We start from the raw sequence: 20374 nt of genomic DNA, 5'->3' as shown, positions 1-20374 counted from the left end.
TTCTCTTGTGAATCCATGTATTCTTTAACTGATTGTGATACAAGCAGCAAGTGTCATCTTGGGTTGCTACCATTCTCCTTATTGCTCATCTTTTTTATAATGTTATAATTCTTGGCAATGCACCTGAAACTTCCTGTCAAGAATCACCTCAGCTAAAAAGATGAATGGTACTATTTTGGCCGTCTCCATTGTTTTAGAATTTGAGTTTTCTTTTTTTTTGCCTAAATATCCTATATTCCATTCCGTCATAGTCTATGACAAGAAGAAGAAGAAGAAGAAAAAGAAGAAGAATACTTTATTGCTGGTCACTAGTCTCCGGTTGATTCTTAATGCTAAACTCAGTTATTGGTCATCAGTGGTTTGATCATAGCATGTTAAGAGATGGTGGGAGGGGAGTTCAAATGAGGGAGGGAGGAATTGTCGGATTTTATTGTTTCACTTTTTTCTCTTTTAGTGGTTAGTTGAACCAGCCTTAACAGAGCATTTTCGTTAAATTCATGTTAACTTATCAATATGATGTGTTCATTTTTCATTCGCATGTACATGCTTCTTGTGAATCCAAGGATGCATAGGATGTAAGCCCCCCCAAACTTTTTTTTTTTTTTTTTTTTTTTATGAATGCAGCCCCCCAAACTTTCATTTATGACATACCCAATCTCAACTTTTAGGCCTTGTTCGTTTACAAAGAGGCCATTTAACCATGTTCTTTTTTGTTAAATTTGTCCAAGTAAATGAGGCCTCTAAACTTTCCCATGTTCTTTTGCCTCACCCACTTTCTCGGGTAAGTGGTTAATTTTTCTATGTTTTGTCATTTTTACCCTTGGGCCCAAGTCTATGTTTTTGGGATTATATTAATGGGTATTTTTGACATATTATATTTTGAGCATTTACTCTCCACTCGAGAAAGTTAACTTTCCCAAGTGGGAGAAGGGTAACATTTCCCCAGGTAAGTGATACTCGGGGAAAATATATTTACCATGGGTCCCACCAAAATCCTGAAAAAGGACATAGGAGAGTCAGTAACTTTCCCCCTACTAAAATCCATGAAACGAACAAGGCCTTACGTTCTAGCCCTCTTGCCCCTGTTGTTGGTATCCTATTACTTAAAAAATGATAAATTGTTGAAACCTCCCCTGAACTTTCTTACATAGTTGCAAGTAGATCCCCTTTGTTAGATTACTCTAAAAAGTTGCATGAAAATGTCCAAAATACCCATGCAATTACTTTTGACTGAAATATTTATTTTCCAAGTTTTCTCTTCATATGAATCGCTAGCCTAAACCCTTCCAATTTCTTTTATGAAATTGACTTATTTTTCAAATTTGCTATTTATATCAATCACTCAAAGGTAAAGTTGCAATTTTAAATTCTATTTTTTCTATTGTTCATAAAGTTTGTATTGTTTTTTTTTTTCTATAGAAACTAGCATTTTTAGTAATTGCATGGGTATTTTGGACATTTTCATGCCTCTTGTTATAGGATTCTAAAAGAGGGGCCTACTTGCAACTGTGTCATAAAATTTAGGGGAAGTGATTGCAATTATCAAACTTTACCCTAAAAAACTCATATGACCGCCATGTACATGTTTAAATAATTCAAAAAACCGAAACTGTCTTTATATCATTTTATGAGACTACTTTGTAGAAATTTGATAAAAACACAATAGAGACTTCAAAAAAAAAAGACAAAATACAACAAGAAAAGCGAAAACAAGAGAAAAGTAGGAAATTATAAAAACTACAAGAAATGCAACAAAAATTGGAGGAAAATATAAAAAAATATATAAGAAGGCATATTGCATAAAAAACAAAAAGATGAGAATATTAAAAAAACAAGAAATACAGAAAACACTAAAAATTGCAAATAAGGTTATAAATACAATGAGAGAAGACACACTTTGCATGCATATATATTTTCATTATTTTGATTTTTTTCTGTCATCCCATTGAACTTCCAATGTGTATTTTATCTTAAGTATATTGACAAGACAAGAGACAAGCATTAAAATCTTTAAGGCTATGTTTGGTTTGAAGGAAAAAGTAGGGAAAGGAAGGGAAAGGTAGGGAAACCTTTACAAATCTTGTATAGGTTTCCCTACCTTTCCCTACATTTTCCTTCAAACCATAAAAATTTAGAGTGGGTCTTTGTCAAAATGAGGCCTCATTCATTTTCTAGGAAGTGGAGACAGGTAAGATGGTAGGTTTCACGGAAGATAAATAAACCCACATTCGTCTTCCTGTATTAATGGGTCCCATGAAAAGTAATGTTTCTTGAGTGGCTCATTTACCCAAGGAAGTAATACTTTCCTTAGACTTTGGTAAATTACTTACCCATGTGTGCCAAAAATAAGTAATACGTGATGAGACAATCTTGTCCCTTTAATAATGTCACTTTTTTGGTAAATAGGTCATTGTACACCTTTACCTAAGGAATAAAAGAACACTGGCAAGTGCTCTTATCCAAGTAAGTGCTTGCTAAGAAATAGTTGCCTGAGTGCATTTACCTAGTAAGTCATTTACTGCAAAATGAATGAGGCCTAAAAGATTGTCAAAAATCAAAGCGTAAATTAGATCTCAAAGTTTAATCCCGAAGTGTTTTTTCTTTTGAATGATATTTTTTATGTGGCTTTTGAATTGGATATATCCTTTATGTATGTTAATAGGAAACTTAACTCTCTAGCTCATGTCTTAATTAGCCAGGAGAGGCTTACAAGATCACAGTCTATTTGTCTTTAATTGTCATCATTGGTTAACTTCTCTAGCAAGAGCTAATCCTGTTAGTTTGACTGTCCTCTTGTGTTTTTATTATTGGAAAGTGATATAGGTATAATTGACCACTCCACCACTAGACAACATGTGGCATGTCCGAAGGGTATTTTCATCATCTCAGCCTTAGCTAAGGGCATCATTGTCATTTTCGGTCCACATTAATACAAGGCATTAGTTGTGGATGTTATGGTCTCGATCGAGCTCCCTTAGTGCATTAAAGGCAAGGTAATGCTTAGTCGTGGGGATCTCGCTCCATTTGTAGGTACATAGTGCTCACTCAGTCCCTCAGAGCACAGAAAACACTAAATTGATACCATATGGACGCTTGCGATCAGTCTACAACTCATCTTTCTCATAGTACATTGCAGGTTTGCGACGAACCTACGCTTAGCACAAGCCCAAAATAGACTCGAGTTGAACTTGTAATGAGTTTTTACACGCATTTGGTCCCGTAATGAACTCTGGACCGCTATGGGATCCCAGTTTGTTAAGAACCGAGCTCAAATATGGACTGTACGTGTAATTTTGAGTGACAAATGTGACAAAGCACCACGTAGGTCTAATAAGACATTGACCGTCAAGAAATGACATCATTAGTGCCATGTCAGTTAAGTAAGATGCAAGAGGCAATAACACACATGGGTTATAAGGATCTTCGGGTGAAAGGAAAGTCAATCCTCGAAGAGATCCCATAGGAACACGTGACGAAACCCTAGCAATGCTCCTTAATGACTGACAACAATCCAATATTCCCTTTCCTAGTAGAAAACAAACACTTTTGGCTCCTTCCTTTCAGGATCTCGGGATCTTCCCTATAAATAGAGATCATTCTCATAACGAAATTCATTCATTAAACCACTGATTGGCCCTATCATTGGATTCTCTACTCAGCCGTCTCACCACTTTCCTTGCCCTAGCCTCCTAGTTGATTTCTCGTCCTTGGTCTTCCTCTGTCCTTTAAGAAGACCATCTCCCTAGCCTAACCACCACTTTGCTTACACCATTAATTGGCACAATCATGGCCTTTGACATGCGGAGCCGTTACATTGTGCCCGATGCGTTAGGCTCTTGGGCAACTCCGACTATAAAAGGGACCCCATGGCCTCAAGTACCTCTCTTACCCACACTTATTCACTTGAATTCCTCTTTCTTACTATGACCTTAGCCTTCCCGAAGCCCTCAACTAACTTGATCATTGGAGTCCTCGCCCTTAGGACCACATCTTGGGAACTCTGACATCTTTTGACTCTTTGTAGGTGGGACCATTGTTCTCATCACCTCAAAAGTTACAAAGCTGCCCTCGACTCCAGATTTGGTAGCAATAACTGGCGTCATTTGTAGGAACAATTTTCTAAACAAGTGTTCCCTTTTAACTTCTACTCTTACACTTCCACTTATCATATGGTCAACCATCAGGACAACATCCCCTCTGCTCCTCAGAATTTAGTCACAATGGAGCAGTTCAACGTGGTACTACAAATCTTGGACTACTTCACCAATCAAATTAACAACATGCAGCAACCAGTGGGAGGCTAGTCCTAGAACGGTTGACCCGTTGATGTGTAGGATAATCATGGTAAGAGATTTTCCAATCTCTTCCTTAGTTAATGGTTAGGAGGAAGAGTTAGAGAAGAGCCCTCGGAGTTTGAGAGCAGTAACCGCATAGCAAGCCAACATCGCTCTCACTCCTCCAAGTACCATTCAAACCAACGATTCGATTACGAGGCCTCTCACCATCACTGAGGCATGAACGACTGCATGGGATGCCCAGTTGACAGAACCACCTCCAACCACAGTGGGGATGGGGATGAGCACACAAAACGCTACAACCCCTCTCACCAATATGGGGTTGGCCGACGTCGTGCTCCTCCTCCTCCTCCTCAAGTTTCATATCTCTACAAGCATCTTAACAACCGGTGAGCTCATGGAGGGAAAAAGCCAGCAAACTTCGGATACCAAAACCACCTAGACTTTTCCCGGGTGAGGGCGGCACCTGATTAAGTCGAGGTCCTATTCCCTTAGCGAGACCATCACTTCCGTGACATTCATGTAGAGCTCAACACTATCCGAGAGGGGTCTTCTCTACGCCCCATGATGATGCACTAGTGATCTCACCAATGATCACCAACTATGAAGTTATGAGAATTCTCATGGACAATGTCTCTTCATATCTTGCTCTTTGACTTCAACCTATTGATGTCCCTCTGGTTGATTTCTCTAGGGTGGCTACAAAACCAAAAGGGAAGATCACCATACCCTTGAGTCATCATTCGACCCCTGGCACCGAGGGACACCACACCGTGCCAGTATCGCGGCCCATCCCTAACTTGAACCCTTAGTGCTCCACGTGACCAAATCCACTAACTTGCCCTTAAGTGGCACATGAAATGGAGGGGGTGTGCATTAGCCACCAAACAGGGATGGGATATTCCACAAAGTTCCATGATTCACATTTGGCCCGAATGGGACACCTAATTGCCCACGACCTTAGCTGATGAAGCAAAATAGAGCTTTATCAAAAACCACCATTTTACTCCGTTAAACCTACCCATAACTCTGATCGGACCCTCATTCGACCACAGGCACTGGGGAAGGATAACCTACCACATCGTGCCAGTCCCATGGCCTATCCCTAACCCGAACTATTAGTGATACACCTAGCGAAATCCACTAAGTTGGTCCTAAGTGGCACGTGGACCGGAGGAGGGGTGAGTTGGCCACCAAAGTGGGACAGGCAACTTTACAAAGTCCCGTAGTTCACATGCAACCCAAACGTGATGCCTAATTGCCCAAAGCCTTGGTCGATGTAGCCAAATGATGCTTTATCCAAAATCTTCATTTTGCTTTATCGAGCTTATCTATAACTCCGATCGAATTATCATTCGACCCCTAGCACTAGTGGAGAATAACCTATCGCACCGTGCCAGTCCCGTAGCTCATCCCTAACTCGAACCCTTTGTCCTCCACACATGGCCAAATCCACTAATTTGCCCTTGAGTGGCATGTGGACCGGAGGTGGGGTGCATTGGCCACCAAAGCATGATGGACTACTTGACAAACTCCTGTGGTTCACATCCATCCCAAACGTGAATCCCAATTGCCTACAAACTTGGCCGACGGTGCAAAATAGAGCTTTACCAAACACCTCTATTTTGCTATATCAGAACTACCTATAACTCGGAAAGGGTCGTCATTCGACCCCTAGCATCGGGGGAGGATAACCTGCCATATTGTGCTATCCTGCAATCCATCCCTAACCCGAACCCTTGGTGCTCCACACGTGGCTAAATCCACTAAGTCATTGTTTTAAAGGCGGTGCCAGTTCTTGATTTTTGCTCGGTCCACCACTTGAACCTTCAATTTTCCCCAAACACCCTATCAGACCCATTTGACCTCTCTGAAACACCCAAAAAACCCATAAAGCCCAACTTTCAGCCCTGAATCCGTCAAATCCATCGTTAAATCTGCCCGATACCTATCCAATAGCCCTAATCGATCCCCACATACACCTCAACCATTAGATCATACACATCCATTAGACCTACGACCTCCCAAAACACCTGCCCATAAAATTTCAACTCAAGATTCCTTCGTTTACCCCCTCATCAAACAAAGATTCCATTTCAACCTCTCTCGTGCATAAACACTCAAAACCTAGATTACCTTGTTATTAACACATTCAAACCGATTAGACCACACCTTTAGACTTCGAATATACCATAACATCTGCTCACAAAATTCTATCCCTAGATTCTCCCACTTGCTCTTCTATCAAACTAAGATTTCATTCCAAAACTTCTCATTGACCCAAATTCCTATGATCTTGACGCTTTAGGACTAATCAGACCTCACCATTAGATCCCAGACACCCCTAAATACCTACCTATTAAATCTTAAAACAAAATACCTCTGTTTACACTTTAATCACACCAATATTTCATTTCAAGGTCTCAGATTGACCAGATTACAGACCTGTCTGATCTGAGCCCAGTTGGCTCAATCTAACCTTACCAATCACCTCAGACTATCCAAAAATCCTACCTTGTGAAATTTCATCCAAAACAGACCTTGTTTTTCCCTCGATCACACAAAGATTCTATTTTGAGACCTAAATTAACCAAATCGAGCCCCTTCAAGATCTGCCCAATCCAGTCCAATTGAAAAAATCTAACCCCTCACCAATCAACTCGGAATGTCCGAAAACCCTACCTCATAAAATTTCAGCCAAAAATACCCTTATTTACCCTTTCATATAAAAAGATTCAATTTTGGCCAATCTCACTAGTTCGCACATGTATGACCCCACTCCGCGGTCAAACCCATCTCAACCCTCCATTTTTTAGCCTAAAAGTCCCCATCATTGAACTAGAATCCCCGATTTGACCCAAATGTTCCAAAATTACAAAAATACCCCTAAATTTCTTAAAAATTATAAAATTGCCCATGTACACTATTATTTAACTAAACCTAACTTTCTCATTTAGGGATGTTCATCCCCTCCCTCTTTCGAGCCGAAAGCAGACAAAGGTAGAGCGGCGACAACCTTCTCCATCTATGGCCCCTCCCTCCCTCCCTCTCTCTCTTTCTCTCTCCCTCTGAACCCAGGACGGTAGTAGGAAAACCCAGTCCGATCTCCTGCAAATGAATTTCTCTCTCTTGCTATTTTTCTCTATTCTTATTCCTTTCTTCTTCTTCTTCTTCTTCTTCTTCTTCTTGCCCCCACCTTTTTCTTTCTCTATTCCATTATCGCTATTGCAACTAGTTGCAACGGTAGATCTAAACCCAGCTCTAACCCTCTCTCTCTCTCTTTTTTTTCTTCTTCTTCTCTTCACTTCCATTTCTCTCTACTTTCCGTTTCGTCACTGCCACTACAAGTTGCAACAATGGCAAATCTAAAAGCTTTGGTAGTCTCTTCTCCGAATTGTAGTGGCTGAATGTCATTTGGACAAAGAAGATCATAGCAACCACTTTGGAGATTTCACATTCTACAGGTTAAATGGAGTTTGGAAGATCATTTTTCTTTCACCATTCCCTATATTGTAAACCACTAAAGTTTTTCACCACTTGAAGGCAATAAATCCAAAACCGAAATCGTTTGAAACTACCCTGCTTCGTCGATCATTTTTAGGCTGACATCCAAGTTAGGTAAATCTCCTTCTCGTTTTGTCTGTATTTGGTCTTCATTTTTCTTAGTTCATTTCTTTAGTGTTTTGCTGTAATGGGGATTTGGGGGAGAAAGAACTTATGGAGTTGGTGATCGATTCCGCCAAACCAACTCTTGTAGATTTCTAGAACCTACCCAATCCTGCGAAAGATTATTAGTTTTACTTATTGTTTAGTTTTAGTTTCTCCCAACCTTGATATCAATGGAAACAGATGACCATCAGAATTGGTAATGAGGCTGTGGTTAAACCAATTTCTGTGAACCTATCGAAAATCAGGCCATTAGGGATAATCCTTCAAGCTTGAGAGAAAAACTAGTATTTTATTCCGTTTCCTTAGGCTCAATTTGGAAGGAATACAAATACAAATTTGTAGGGTGCAAAAGCTTATATTTTGTATTATTTTGTTGTTTTGTTCTTTATGGCCTCCATTGTTGTTAATAACATGCTCCATTTCTTAGAACCTAGTTGTTATGGTAGACCCTTTGTTATTGGCTTGTTCTTGCTATTTTAGCCTGAAGGGATGAGAGATCCATTGTATGGACGCCCAAAGATTGCGGAATAAGGGGGCGAATTTCAAAAATTTTTTTCTCCCTTCAACTGGGAATCACATTCCCTATTTAGAAAATCATATTTTCAAGGATTATACCTGATACGAAGAAATAATATCTCCCAACGAAGGTGTTCAAGCCCAAGGAAGGATCCAAAGACTGCTCCCATTGAAGATGGCGTAGTGCAGGATGGAGCAGAATCAGCAGTGTTCTTCTCCAAGAACTTTGTCCTTTGCAAGAAACAGCAGGATGGCACGTGAGCACAACTTCCTACCAATTCTTCCTCCAAGAACTGATGTCAAGATTGAATCTTGACTTCTCCCACAACTGGAGATCGAGCTGGCAAACAGGGCGGCAAGAACAGGGAGGCGGCAAGAAAGAATTCTACAGGGTTGCTTAATTCTTTCTTCTGTGATTTCAGCAGTCAAGAGGATCTGAATTTTTGTCTTGTAAAGGCTGCCGCCCCCTCCTTCTTTTATTAACCCAAAGGATCAGCTCCTAATCCAATTATGAGCTGCTTATCCAAATCATATTTGGATCAACCCTCTCTTTAGGTGATAAGGATAAACCCTTTTCTTATCTATAGATTAGATTAGCTTTCTCCTAATCTCATTAGGAGGTTTCTAGATCTGAATCACATTCAGATCTGGACTCTCTGAGTGGATAGGGTCAAGACCCTATCCTATCTGCTAATCCATCTCAGAATTCGCCCCATAATTAACTAATTAAATAGCCCAGTTCGAAATGGGCTTTAGGCCCATTAAGCTTATGTGCTCACTTAACCTTCCTAACTGCTGCCCAGTTGGGCTTCCTTGTATGGCGTGGGACCCAAGCATTAATCTACACATCAGCCACATGGGTTCGGCCTAGCGTTTGTTACAAGGCCTGGCCGAATACACTGTTATGGACAGTGCACCCCCTGAAACCCATCAAATGGGCTCTATGGGCCCAACACTTACCCTAAGTGGTCCCTGGGCCAAGCCACCTTGTAACACCCAGGGACTGTGGGCAGATGCAAGATTAGCCCATCAGGCATTACCTTCAATGGTCTTACACATAAACTCTCAGCCCATAATGATCATACACTGCCCGGCAAGAGAGGACCTCTCCCTCAGCTGCAAGGAACAATGTTGCACTCTTTGCTTATATGGATCCCGGGAATTAAAACCTTCTTGCAAACATTTTAGAAACCATAATATATATACTTTTATATCTCATATAAAATATACTTTGCAAAACAAATCTCAACGATTGAAATCGGCTGCCGGCAGTCTTGGTTTCCATCAGTGAGAGTGCATCCCCGATCATTACCTTTGTCCGACAAAGGGGCTGATCCTGTCACTATGATCACCCACCCAGATGAATTCTCAGACTGTCCCAACATACCCAGGTTTTGACCCCCGTTAAGGATCTCACTGATTGGTATATCAAAGACAGCCCAATCCGACAGGTAGTGCAGTATCATAATCGAGTCTAGGGGTCGGGTGTAACTTTCTAGTTTTGCCCATCATTCTTCAAGGTCCTGAGCAATACTGGAAATATGGTCCAGTTCATAGATTCAATTAATCCTACACTATATGTGCCTAGGGTCTCACCCTGGCAGCTTAGACAGGCCACCCCAACCGACTTGGTGGCACCACAGTGTCAGCCTTATCAGGATAGGTCTCCCCAGACCGACCCACTGGCTGTGAACATTCTAAACTAACACGAGTCTCATTAAGTGTCCAGTTTAAGGGTACTACACAGAAACATACCAGGGGAACATGAATCAAATATGCACTTTTATTCATTTACAATAAACTCATAAAGTACATCATTCTGATTGAAGCTAAGGGCATACAAAACTGTCTAACATAGCCATTATACTATGCATTGGGTTGATTAAATAATTGTGGTTGTACTTTTTTTTAAATTCCATGTGGGCCCCACCTATTGGACTCGGGAGAGGGATGCCTAACCCCTTCCCTCTCCCATCCAAGTCTTACCCGGACTATTTAACTAGTGCCTCGGGCTATTGGAGTCACTATTAAAATGAAGTAGTTTTTGAAAATCGTTCTTGGAGGTTCCATCACCTCCATTTCTGCAATTGATGGGTAGCGACTCCATTCCTAGCCCCAAGTGAGCCATTTTCCTGACGCTCACAGACTAGCGACTCCACTAGGGAGTTCTTAGACAATAGGTGGGGCCACATTGGGCCTGTTTGGCTTTATTTCCATTTTTGTATATATTACATGCTTATCTATTAGAATAATAACTACTTATCTCTTTATGTTTGTTAGATAGTTCTTTATTGCTTTGTATCTACTATTTCTCTATCTACTTATGAACACTCTACACATAGTCCTGCATTAGATTCTAGAATTCCAAGTCCTTTTAGGAGAGGGTCGGAAGCCTAAGCCACGGAATCAAAGTACCTGTTGGCCGAGTTGATGGTTCTCAACTAGCCACCAATCTGAGAAGCCCATTTGTCCGATGAGTGGAGGTTTGAAGGCTGGCAACCTTGTTGGAGCCGTTTGAGTTTAGGTGTCAACCCTCCCCTCATGCATTACACTCCATGTATCAGCCTAGTCATTTAGGATATCAGCCACCTAGCTTGTTTTGCTTGCATACCCCTTATGGGTAGTGGTGATCATGGGCCGGGCCGGGATTTGCACTTATGATAAGGGATATAGCTTTGTCCCAGGCCTGGCTTGACCCAATTTCGGGCCAGAAACATAAGCCCTAGCCCAGGTCTATATGGGCTTGGGCTGGGTTGGGCTTGATTCCAGGCCCAATGTTACTCATATATAAAACATTACATATCTATATATTAAATGACATAACATGCACATAAAGTTATTTTATACATTATATAATATAAAATATTACATATAATATAAATTATACATGCCATGTTATAATATTTATATATAAAATATATAATATAATGCAAAATAACATGAATACATATGTATACATTATACGCAAAATGTGTAAGTTTAAATATATGCAGGCCGGGCCAGACTTGGGTCGGGCTTGAAGTATTAAACACAAGCCTGGGCCCTAAAATTTACGAGCCTGATGTGGGCCTAGGCCCAGGCCGGAACTGAATAGAAAACCCAAGCCCAAGCCTAGAATTTTTGGGCTGAGCCGGGCTGAAATGATTATCCCTACTTATGGGGCCCACATCAAAATAGTAACACAAAATAAAAAAAATATAAAAATAAAACAAAAGAATAGATAAAATGTCAAGAATCCAATGATACTAAAATAGAAATAGAACAATAGGATTAAATATAAATAGATAAAATATAAAAAAACAAAATAAAAAATAAAAAAAGGTAGGAAGGTTAGACACAAGTGTACATACAAGAAAATAAAAAAAAAATTGAAAAGAGGAAAATAGAAAATAGAAAAAAGAGAAAAGAGAAAATGTAAAAAAAGGAAGAAAAGGAAAAATATAAAACATATCAAATAATCAAAATTCCCAAAAAATTTTAAATCAAATAAAAATTCAAAAAATATAAAAATATAAATCCAAAAAAAAAGGTAGCAAATTTCCAAAAGATAGGGTAAAGTGAAAAAAATTAAAAGTTAACAAAACAAAACAAAAAGAAAAAAAGTTACAATACAACAAATATTTGAAAAATCATAATAAAACAAATAAAATAAGAAATTTAAAATCAACAAAAATAGAAATACAAAAAGAAAAAGAAAGGAAAAAGAAAAAGAAAGGAAAAAGAAAAAGAAATAGAAATTAAAAAAGGAAAAAGAAAAAAATAATAGAATCTAAAAATATAAAGAAAACAAAAGGGGAAAAGGTAAAAAGAATAATAATAAAAAATTAAAAAAATTACAAAAAGTCTAAAAATGGAGTGTCAATAAATAATAAACAAAACCAAACAAAAGCTAAAAAAATATACATATAACAATGGAAAATTAAAAATATGTGAAAATCAAAATAAAAATAATAAAATTGGAAATTAAAAAAATCAGCAAAAAACATGAAAAATAGAAAAATAGAAAGGATAAAGAAAATAGGAAAAGAAAATTAAAGAAAAAAGAAAGAAAAATAAAACATAAATTATGTAAAGGAATCAAAATCCCAAAAAGTAAAAATAAAATAAAAAGTAAAAAACAATTTAAAATCATAAATCAAAAAAAGAAACAAAAGAGAAGAAAAATAATAAAAAATACTAGACATAAAGGGCAAGTTTAAAGAAAAAGAAGAAAAATAGAAAAAAAGCAGAAAAATTTGGAATAAAAAGGGGGGTAATATGGTTTATTTAAGCACATAAAAGAAAATTAAAATAAAAACAAAATAAAAAAATTAAATCCAAAAAGTTGAAAGAGAAAAAAAAAAGAAAATTTTGGTCAAAATAAAGTAAAATAAAAACAGGAAAAATTTAAAATAATCAAAATTCTCATTAAAAAATCAAAATAAATAAAGAGTAAAAAATATAATAAAAAATCAAAAATTGAAAAGTCAAAGGGCAAGTTTGTAAAAGAGAAAAAAAGGAAAAAGTAGAATAAGGGAAAATATATGAAAAATATAAAGGGGGTAAAATAAAAAATTTATGGAAAATACAAAACTAAAGTGTTAAAAAATAAATCAAATTAGTTAAAAAAAGAAAAAAAATACTAATATAAGAAAAATGAGAATAATAAAATTAGGAATTCAAAAAATTCAGCAAAAAATTGAAATACAAAAAAAAAGAAATAAAAAAAGATATAAAAAAGGGTGAAAATTATGGAAGAAAAAAAGAAGAGATATAAAAAACCAACAAAATCGTTTAAGTAAGAAAAATTCTGGATATTTGTTTTGGATAATTAAGAAAAATTAATCATAGCACAAATATATAAAAATAATAAAAAAACAAAAATAAAAAATTCAGAACAAAAACAAAAAACTTTAGTACAAATTCATAACAAATAAAATATAAAATATAATAAAAATCCAAAAAAAAATTATTCAAAATTGATGAGGAAAGAAAAGCCAAATCCATTAAGTGGGAAAGATTAAAAAAATAAAAAATTTATCAATCAAAAAAACAGTAATAAATAAAAATTAATAAAACAACCAGAAATCCAAAAGTAAAAAAAGATAAAAAAAATAGATCAAGTCAATCAATAATTAATAATCTAAAAACAAATAAATAGGATAACCAATAATCAAAAATTAGAAAGTAAAAAAACCTAATAGTGATAACAATAATAAAAAATGATGAAAAATAAATGAAGCAAAAGAAAGAGAAACATTAAGAAGAAGAAAATTCAAAAATAGGAATTAAAAAAGGGGATAAAAAGGGAAGAAAATATAATCATAAATGTAGAAAAAAGAGAGAAAATATAATAAATTAACATAAAGGGCAAGTTTAAAAAAAACAAAAAGAAAAGGGGAAAATAAAAAAAAAGAAAGAAGAAACAAAATTGTTTATGTGAAAAGTCTTACAATATTTGGTAAGAAGAGTCATGTAGGGCCTGCATAAAATGATAACATAAAGTAAAAAAAAAGAAAGAGGGTAAAAATCAACCAAAGATTCAAAAATAGTGAAACAAGAACAAAAAAACAAAAAAAATAAAAAATAAAAACCAAAAAATGGGGGAAAGAGAAAAAAAAGTGGAAACGATAAAAGAAGAAAAAAAAAGAAGAGCAAAAAGCAAAAACTAAGAAAAGTAAACCAAAAGAAAAGAAAAAGGAAAAAGTATATAAAAAGAAAGGAAAGAGGAAAGAAGAATATATATATATATATATATATATATATATATATATATATATAATAAAATGTTGTATCCTTTAATTAGCGGTCAACATCGTTTACATCGTACTACAATTTGCATTTCCTCTAGCCTAGTTGTCTAAAGAGGCATTAGCGGCTTTTCCAGCCATAAAGCAATTTTGAGCCACCATCCTAAACTGCTTCTCCTTACCATCCCTATTTTGCTCATTCTCGTTCTAATGCAACTGGAGCCTAATAAACCAACATCCATTGCACTCAGCTCCTTAACATCCACCTTTTCCATTAATACCCTTGGAATCTTTAGCAGCTTAGAAGAGGTGGTTGGTCCACTCCCAATTCCATACATATTTCTTTATCTGCCCGGGTGTTCACCCCATCTGGTTCCGAACTAGGGGCATACCGGTTTTACCATTGTTTTCTTGATGTTTTGTCGTCATTGTATGGTTTTCACATAAATTTTGCATTATGCATTTCCCGCCTTAGTGTCCTTAGGTAAAACCTTCCACTACATAGCCCTTTGCTGTTTCTCATTCCCTTTGGTTGTCCAAATTTTAATAAAAACCAAAAAGAGCAAAAAAACAAATAAAAAATAATAAAAGATGAAACTGCCAATCACATTTTTGAATCAGAGAAGTTTCCTCAAGACCATGGCATCTAGTTCCAATAAGGTTAAAACATCGGATTCGTAGTACATTATATGGCGAGATCAGAGAATCCTAGGGAATCATACATTGAGACAGGTGATCAATATCAACATTCAACAAGCACAACATTGCCACAAAGTGTAGTTCTCATATGTGAACATATAGCCAAGTTAAAGCAATATCTACATAAATTAAAGCATATTTAGTCCCCTCCTATGCCAGATTTCAGTAAGTTGTGCATATACCCGAGGTTAGAATTACCAAAAGGTGTAAAAATCCTAGAGTGTGATAAGTATGACAGAAAAGGATTCCCTATAGTGCATCTGAGCACATATTGTGGTGAGATGTTTCAGCTTGGAGCATATGAGAAGATCCGCGTTTAGCTTTTCCAATGAAGTTTGAAGTGTGAAGCACTAGAATGGTTCGCATCGCTTGAAGTAAATAAGAAGAAGACTTACTAAGTGGCTTCAACTTTTCTGGAGCAGTTTGATTTGAAGGGATGAGATATCCATCATATGGATGGCCGGACCCTGCAGGAAGGTTGGGCGAAATTTCAAAAATTTCTCTCTCTCCCATGTGGGAATCACATTCCCTATTTTAGAAAACTGCATTTTCAAGGATCAATCTTGAAACCAAACCAGACCAGATCTAAAACCAAAAGGTAGGAGAGGGATATACCTGATACGGAGTAACAGTAACTCCCAACGAATGTGTTCACGCCCAAGGAGAAAACCAAAGATTGCTCCCACTGAAGATGACACAGTGTGAGATGGAGCAAAATCAACTGGATGGCTCTTCAGCAAGAACCAAATTTTTCAACAAGAATGTGATGGAGGGCTGGTGAGCATGACTTCAGATTACCTTTTCTACCAAAAGGTAATACTAAGAACCTTTCATGATCACTCCCACAGGTGGAGATCGAACTGACAGGGGCGACAAGAGCAGGAAAGAGCAGAAGACAGGAGCAGTAAAACTGCAGATTCTTCTCTCTTTGTAATTTGCGAACTTAGTATTGTGTATTGGAGGTTCTCCCTGCTCCTCTTTTTATTGACTTTAAAGATAGCATCTCCTAATCCCATTAGGAGTTTCCTAATCCAAATCTTGTATTTGGATCTGGACTCTCTTTAAGAGATAAGGATAATCCCTTAACTTATTTACAAATAAAGATCAGACTTCCTAATCAAATTAGGAGTTTCCTGATCTAAATATTTATTTGGATCTGATCTCTCTAAGATGATAGGGATAATCCCTTAATCTATCTGCTTGAGGCCCATTAAGTCTATGTGCTCACTTAACCTCCTAACTGCTGCCCAGTTGGCTATCCTTGTATGGCGTGGGACCCAAACATTGATCTACACATCAGCCACATGGGTTCAGCGCAGCCTCTGTTATAAGGCCTGGCCGAATTCACTGTAGGAAACAGTGAACCCCTGAGTCCATCACCATGGGCTGTTAATGGGCCCAACATTTACACTAAATGGTCCTTGGGTCAAGCCACCTTATAAAAACCCAAGGACTGTGGGCAGATGAAAATTATCCCATCAGGTGTTACCCTCAATGTTCTTACGCTTAGCCTCTCAGCCGATAATGATCAAACACTGTCCGATAAGAGAGAACCTCTCCCTCAGTTACAAGGTACAGTGTTGCACTCTCTACTCACATGGATCTTGGAAATTAAAACCTTTTGCAAACATTTTGAAACCATAATATATATATATATATATATATATATGTATATCTCTATATAAATATATTTTGCAAAACAAATTTCAATGGTTGAAATCCACTATCGGTAGTTTAGGTTTCAATCAGAGAGAGTGCATCCCCGATCATTCACTTGGTCCGACAAAGGGGCTGATCCTGTCACTATGATCACCCACTCAGATGAATTCTCGTATTGTCCCAACATACACAGGTTTTGACCCCCTCTAAGAATCTCATTGATTGGCATATTAAAGACAACCCAATCCAACACCTAGTGTAGTATCATAATCGAGTTTAGGGGTCAGGTGTAACATTCTAGTTTTGCCCATCTATCTCAAACGTCCAGGGCAATATTGGAATTCTGGTCCGGTTCAGGGTTTCAAGAAAACCCACACTGCATGTACCTCAGGTTTCACCCTAGCAGCTGAGACAACCCATCCCAACCAACTTGGCGGCACATCAGTGTTAGCTTTGGTAGGATAAGTCTCCCCAGATCTATCCAATGGCTGTGAATATTCTAAACTAACACGAGTCTCATATGTGTCCAGTTTAAGGGGATTACACAGAAACACACCATAGTAACATGAATCAAATATGTACTTTATTCATTTACAATAAATGTCATAATGTACATCATTCTGATTGGAGCTAAGGGCATAACTATCTAACAACTCCCACTTGCACTTAGGTCTAAAACACTTTTTGTGTTAGTGGCTTAGTCAATGGGTCAGCCACATTCTCTGCTGATGCTACCATTTAACATCAATCTCTCGTAGATCCAGTGTTGTCACACAACAGTGGAATGGGTGATGTGTAGAATTCCAAATTACAAAATGTACATCTTCATTCATTAGGCAACCTCACTTACGGCAATGTGTTCGGCTTGGATTGTGGACTGTTATTCTTACTACAAAGGACCCCTGTTTGCTACTCTTCCAACTAACAACACATGATCTTATCGTGAAGATATAACCAGATGTAGACTTTCTATCATCTGGATCTGACTGAAATCGACATCAGTATATCACTAGATCTGTAGTGAACTACCATCGAATACCTGATAAAACTCTTTTGTCCTTCGAAGGTAATTTTAGTATATTTTCTCACAACGGTCCAATGCCCCTGCCCTGAGTTAGAGTGGTATTTTCTTACCACACTCATTGCCTGAGAAATGTCAGGACGAATGCACAACATGGCATACATGATGCTCCCTACGGCTGAGGCATAGGGAACCTCTTTCATGCCCTCAATCTCTTCGGGAGTCTTGGGATACATACCCTGGAGAGAGTGACTCCGTGCCTGAAAGGAACATTTCCTTTCTTGGAGTTCTCCATGCTGTATCTCTTGACTATTTTGTCAATGTAAGAAGACTGGGATAATCCTATTATCCTCTTCAATCTATCTCTATAGAGTCGAAGACCCAATATGTAGGAGGCTTCTCCAAGATCTTTCATGGAGACTTGCTGTGATAGCCATACTTTCACCGTAGTCAACATTCCTACATCATTCCTAATGAGTAGAATGTCATCTACATATAGAACCAAGAACGCAACCTTATCACCACTGGTTTTCCTATAGACATAGGGCTCATCCAGATTTTGTTCAAAGTCAAACTGTTTGATGATAGAGTCAAACCAGATGTTCCAACTCCTAGAAGCTTGCTTAAGTCCATATATGGATCGGTTTAGTTTACATACCATGTGTTCCTAACCCGTAGCTATGAAACCGTGCGGTTGCTGCATATAGATATCTTCATTAAGATCTCCATTCAGGAATGCAGTTTTGACATCCATTTCTCAAATCTCACAATCATGGTACACTGCTACAGCTACCAGGATCGTAATGGATTTAAGCATGGCCACGGACAAAAAGGTTTCCTCATAATTCATTCTTTCTGAGTGTACCTTTTCACCACAAGACGAGCCTTGCAGGTCTCAATCTTACCATCGGGGCCAATCTTCCTCTTATAGATCCATTTGCAACCAATTGCTTTTACCCCTGGGGCGGATCTACCAAAGTCCAGATTCCATTGGTCTCTATTGAGACTTTCTTAGCTCTCATGGCTTCTACCCACTTCAAGGAATCTATGTCCAACATAGTTTCCATATAAGTCACGGGATCCTCCTCACTGGTCGTGGCTTCCCCCAAGTAACTTTCTTGGTCATAGCCAAAACGAACGGGAGGCCTGGAAAACTAGGTAGATCTACTAGGTTGGTTATTTTCTAGAGCTAGTGGGACATTTCCCACTACTCCTGGTCTCTCCTCATCGAGAACAACTTCCTAATGATTATTATCCAAGATGTACTCTTTTTCTAAGAAGTGGGCATTTCGACTGTAAAACATCTTTTGCCCTTTTGGATCATAGAATAAGTAACTCACAGAGACTTTGGGGTATTCAATGAATAGGCAATGGCTGGTCTTGGATTCTAATTTGTCAGCACCTATTTTTTTAACATGTGCTGGACAACCCCAATTCTTCAAGTGTCTCACACTTGGTTTCTTACTAGTCCAAAGCTCATAGGGAGTCTTTGGAACGGATTTGGTTGGAACCCGGTTCAACACGTATATTGCAGTCTCTAATGCGTAACCCCAAAAGGATGTGGGTAACTTTGAGTGTACGAGAAGTGACCAGACCATATCCAATAAAGTCTGGTTCCTCCTTTCTGACACACCGTTTAATTGTGGTGTAGCAGGAAGAGCTACTTGTGATACTATCCCATTGTCCTTTAAGTAGTCCATGAATTCGTTAGAGAGATACTCGCCACCTCGATCTGATCGAAGGGTCTTAATTTCTCTCCCTAACTGTTTCTCGATCTCTTATCTGAATTTTTTGAACTTTTCAAAAGATTCAGACTTATGTCTCATTAGGTACACGTAACCATACCATGAGTAATCATCGGTAAAGGTTATGAAATAAACATGTTGGTTACGTGTTCTAACATTCAGGGGACCACATACATCAGTATGTATAAGGTCAAGTGTGCCTGTACATCTTTCAGACTTACCGTTAAATGGCTATTTCGTCATCTTTCAGGTTTACGTGTCCTAACTATAAGTCCTTATTGATCTTCATTACTGTTATTCCCAATCCCAGAATAGTGCAAGAAGCCTTATTAGTACCTAAGTGAAAGGATGCAATGAAGGTAGAAATGGATGACCTTCTGAAGAACAACACTTGGGAGCTAGTTGATCAACTTGTAGGGAAGAAGCCAGTTGGATGTAGATGGGTGTTTACTGTAAAGCATAATGTTTATGGTTCCATTGAAGGGTATAAGGCCAAATTAGTTGCAAAGGGATTTACTCATACATATGACATAGATTACTTGGAGACTTTTGCACCAGTAGCAAAGATGACCACTATGAGAGTTTTATTATCTCTTATAGCCAATTACTCATGGCCTTTGTTCCAGATGGATATTAAAAATGCCTTCCTCAATGGAGAATTGTAAGAAGAAGTTTACATGTAGTTGCATCTTGGATTTTATAGTGCAGACATAGGGAGAAGGTTTTTCGGCTGAATAAAGCCTTATATGGACTAAAATAGTCTTCTAAAGCATGGTTTTATATATTCAGATAAGCTCTTGAAAAGTTTGGCTTTGTGTAGGCCCGGTTAGATCACACTCTGTTTATTTAGAAAGTGGATTCTTCCTTAACACTGCTTGCTGTATATGTGGATGATATTGTAGTGAAGGGGAGTGATACTAGTGAGATTGAGTCTCTTAAGCAACTCCTTCATCAAGAGTTTGAGATAAAAAGCTTAGGAGAGCTATGATACTTCTTTGGTATTGATGTATGTCCATGGCAAATGGTGTGGATAAAATACTA

The sequence above is a fragment of the Nelumbo nucifera genome, chromosome 4, assembly GCF_055504915.1.
Source record: "Nelumbo nucifera cultivar China Antique chromosome 4, China Antique-T2T, whole genome shotgun sequence".
Lineage (NCBI taxonomy): Eukaryota > Viridiplantae > Streptophyta > Magnoliopsida > Proteales > Nelumbonaceae > Nelumbo > Nelumbo nucifera.
This window is presented reverse-complemented; position numbering follows the sequence as displayed.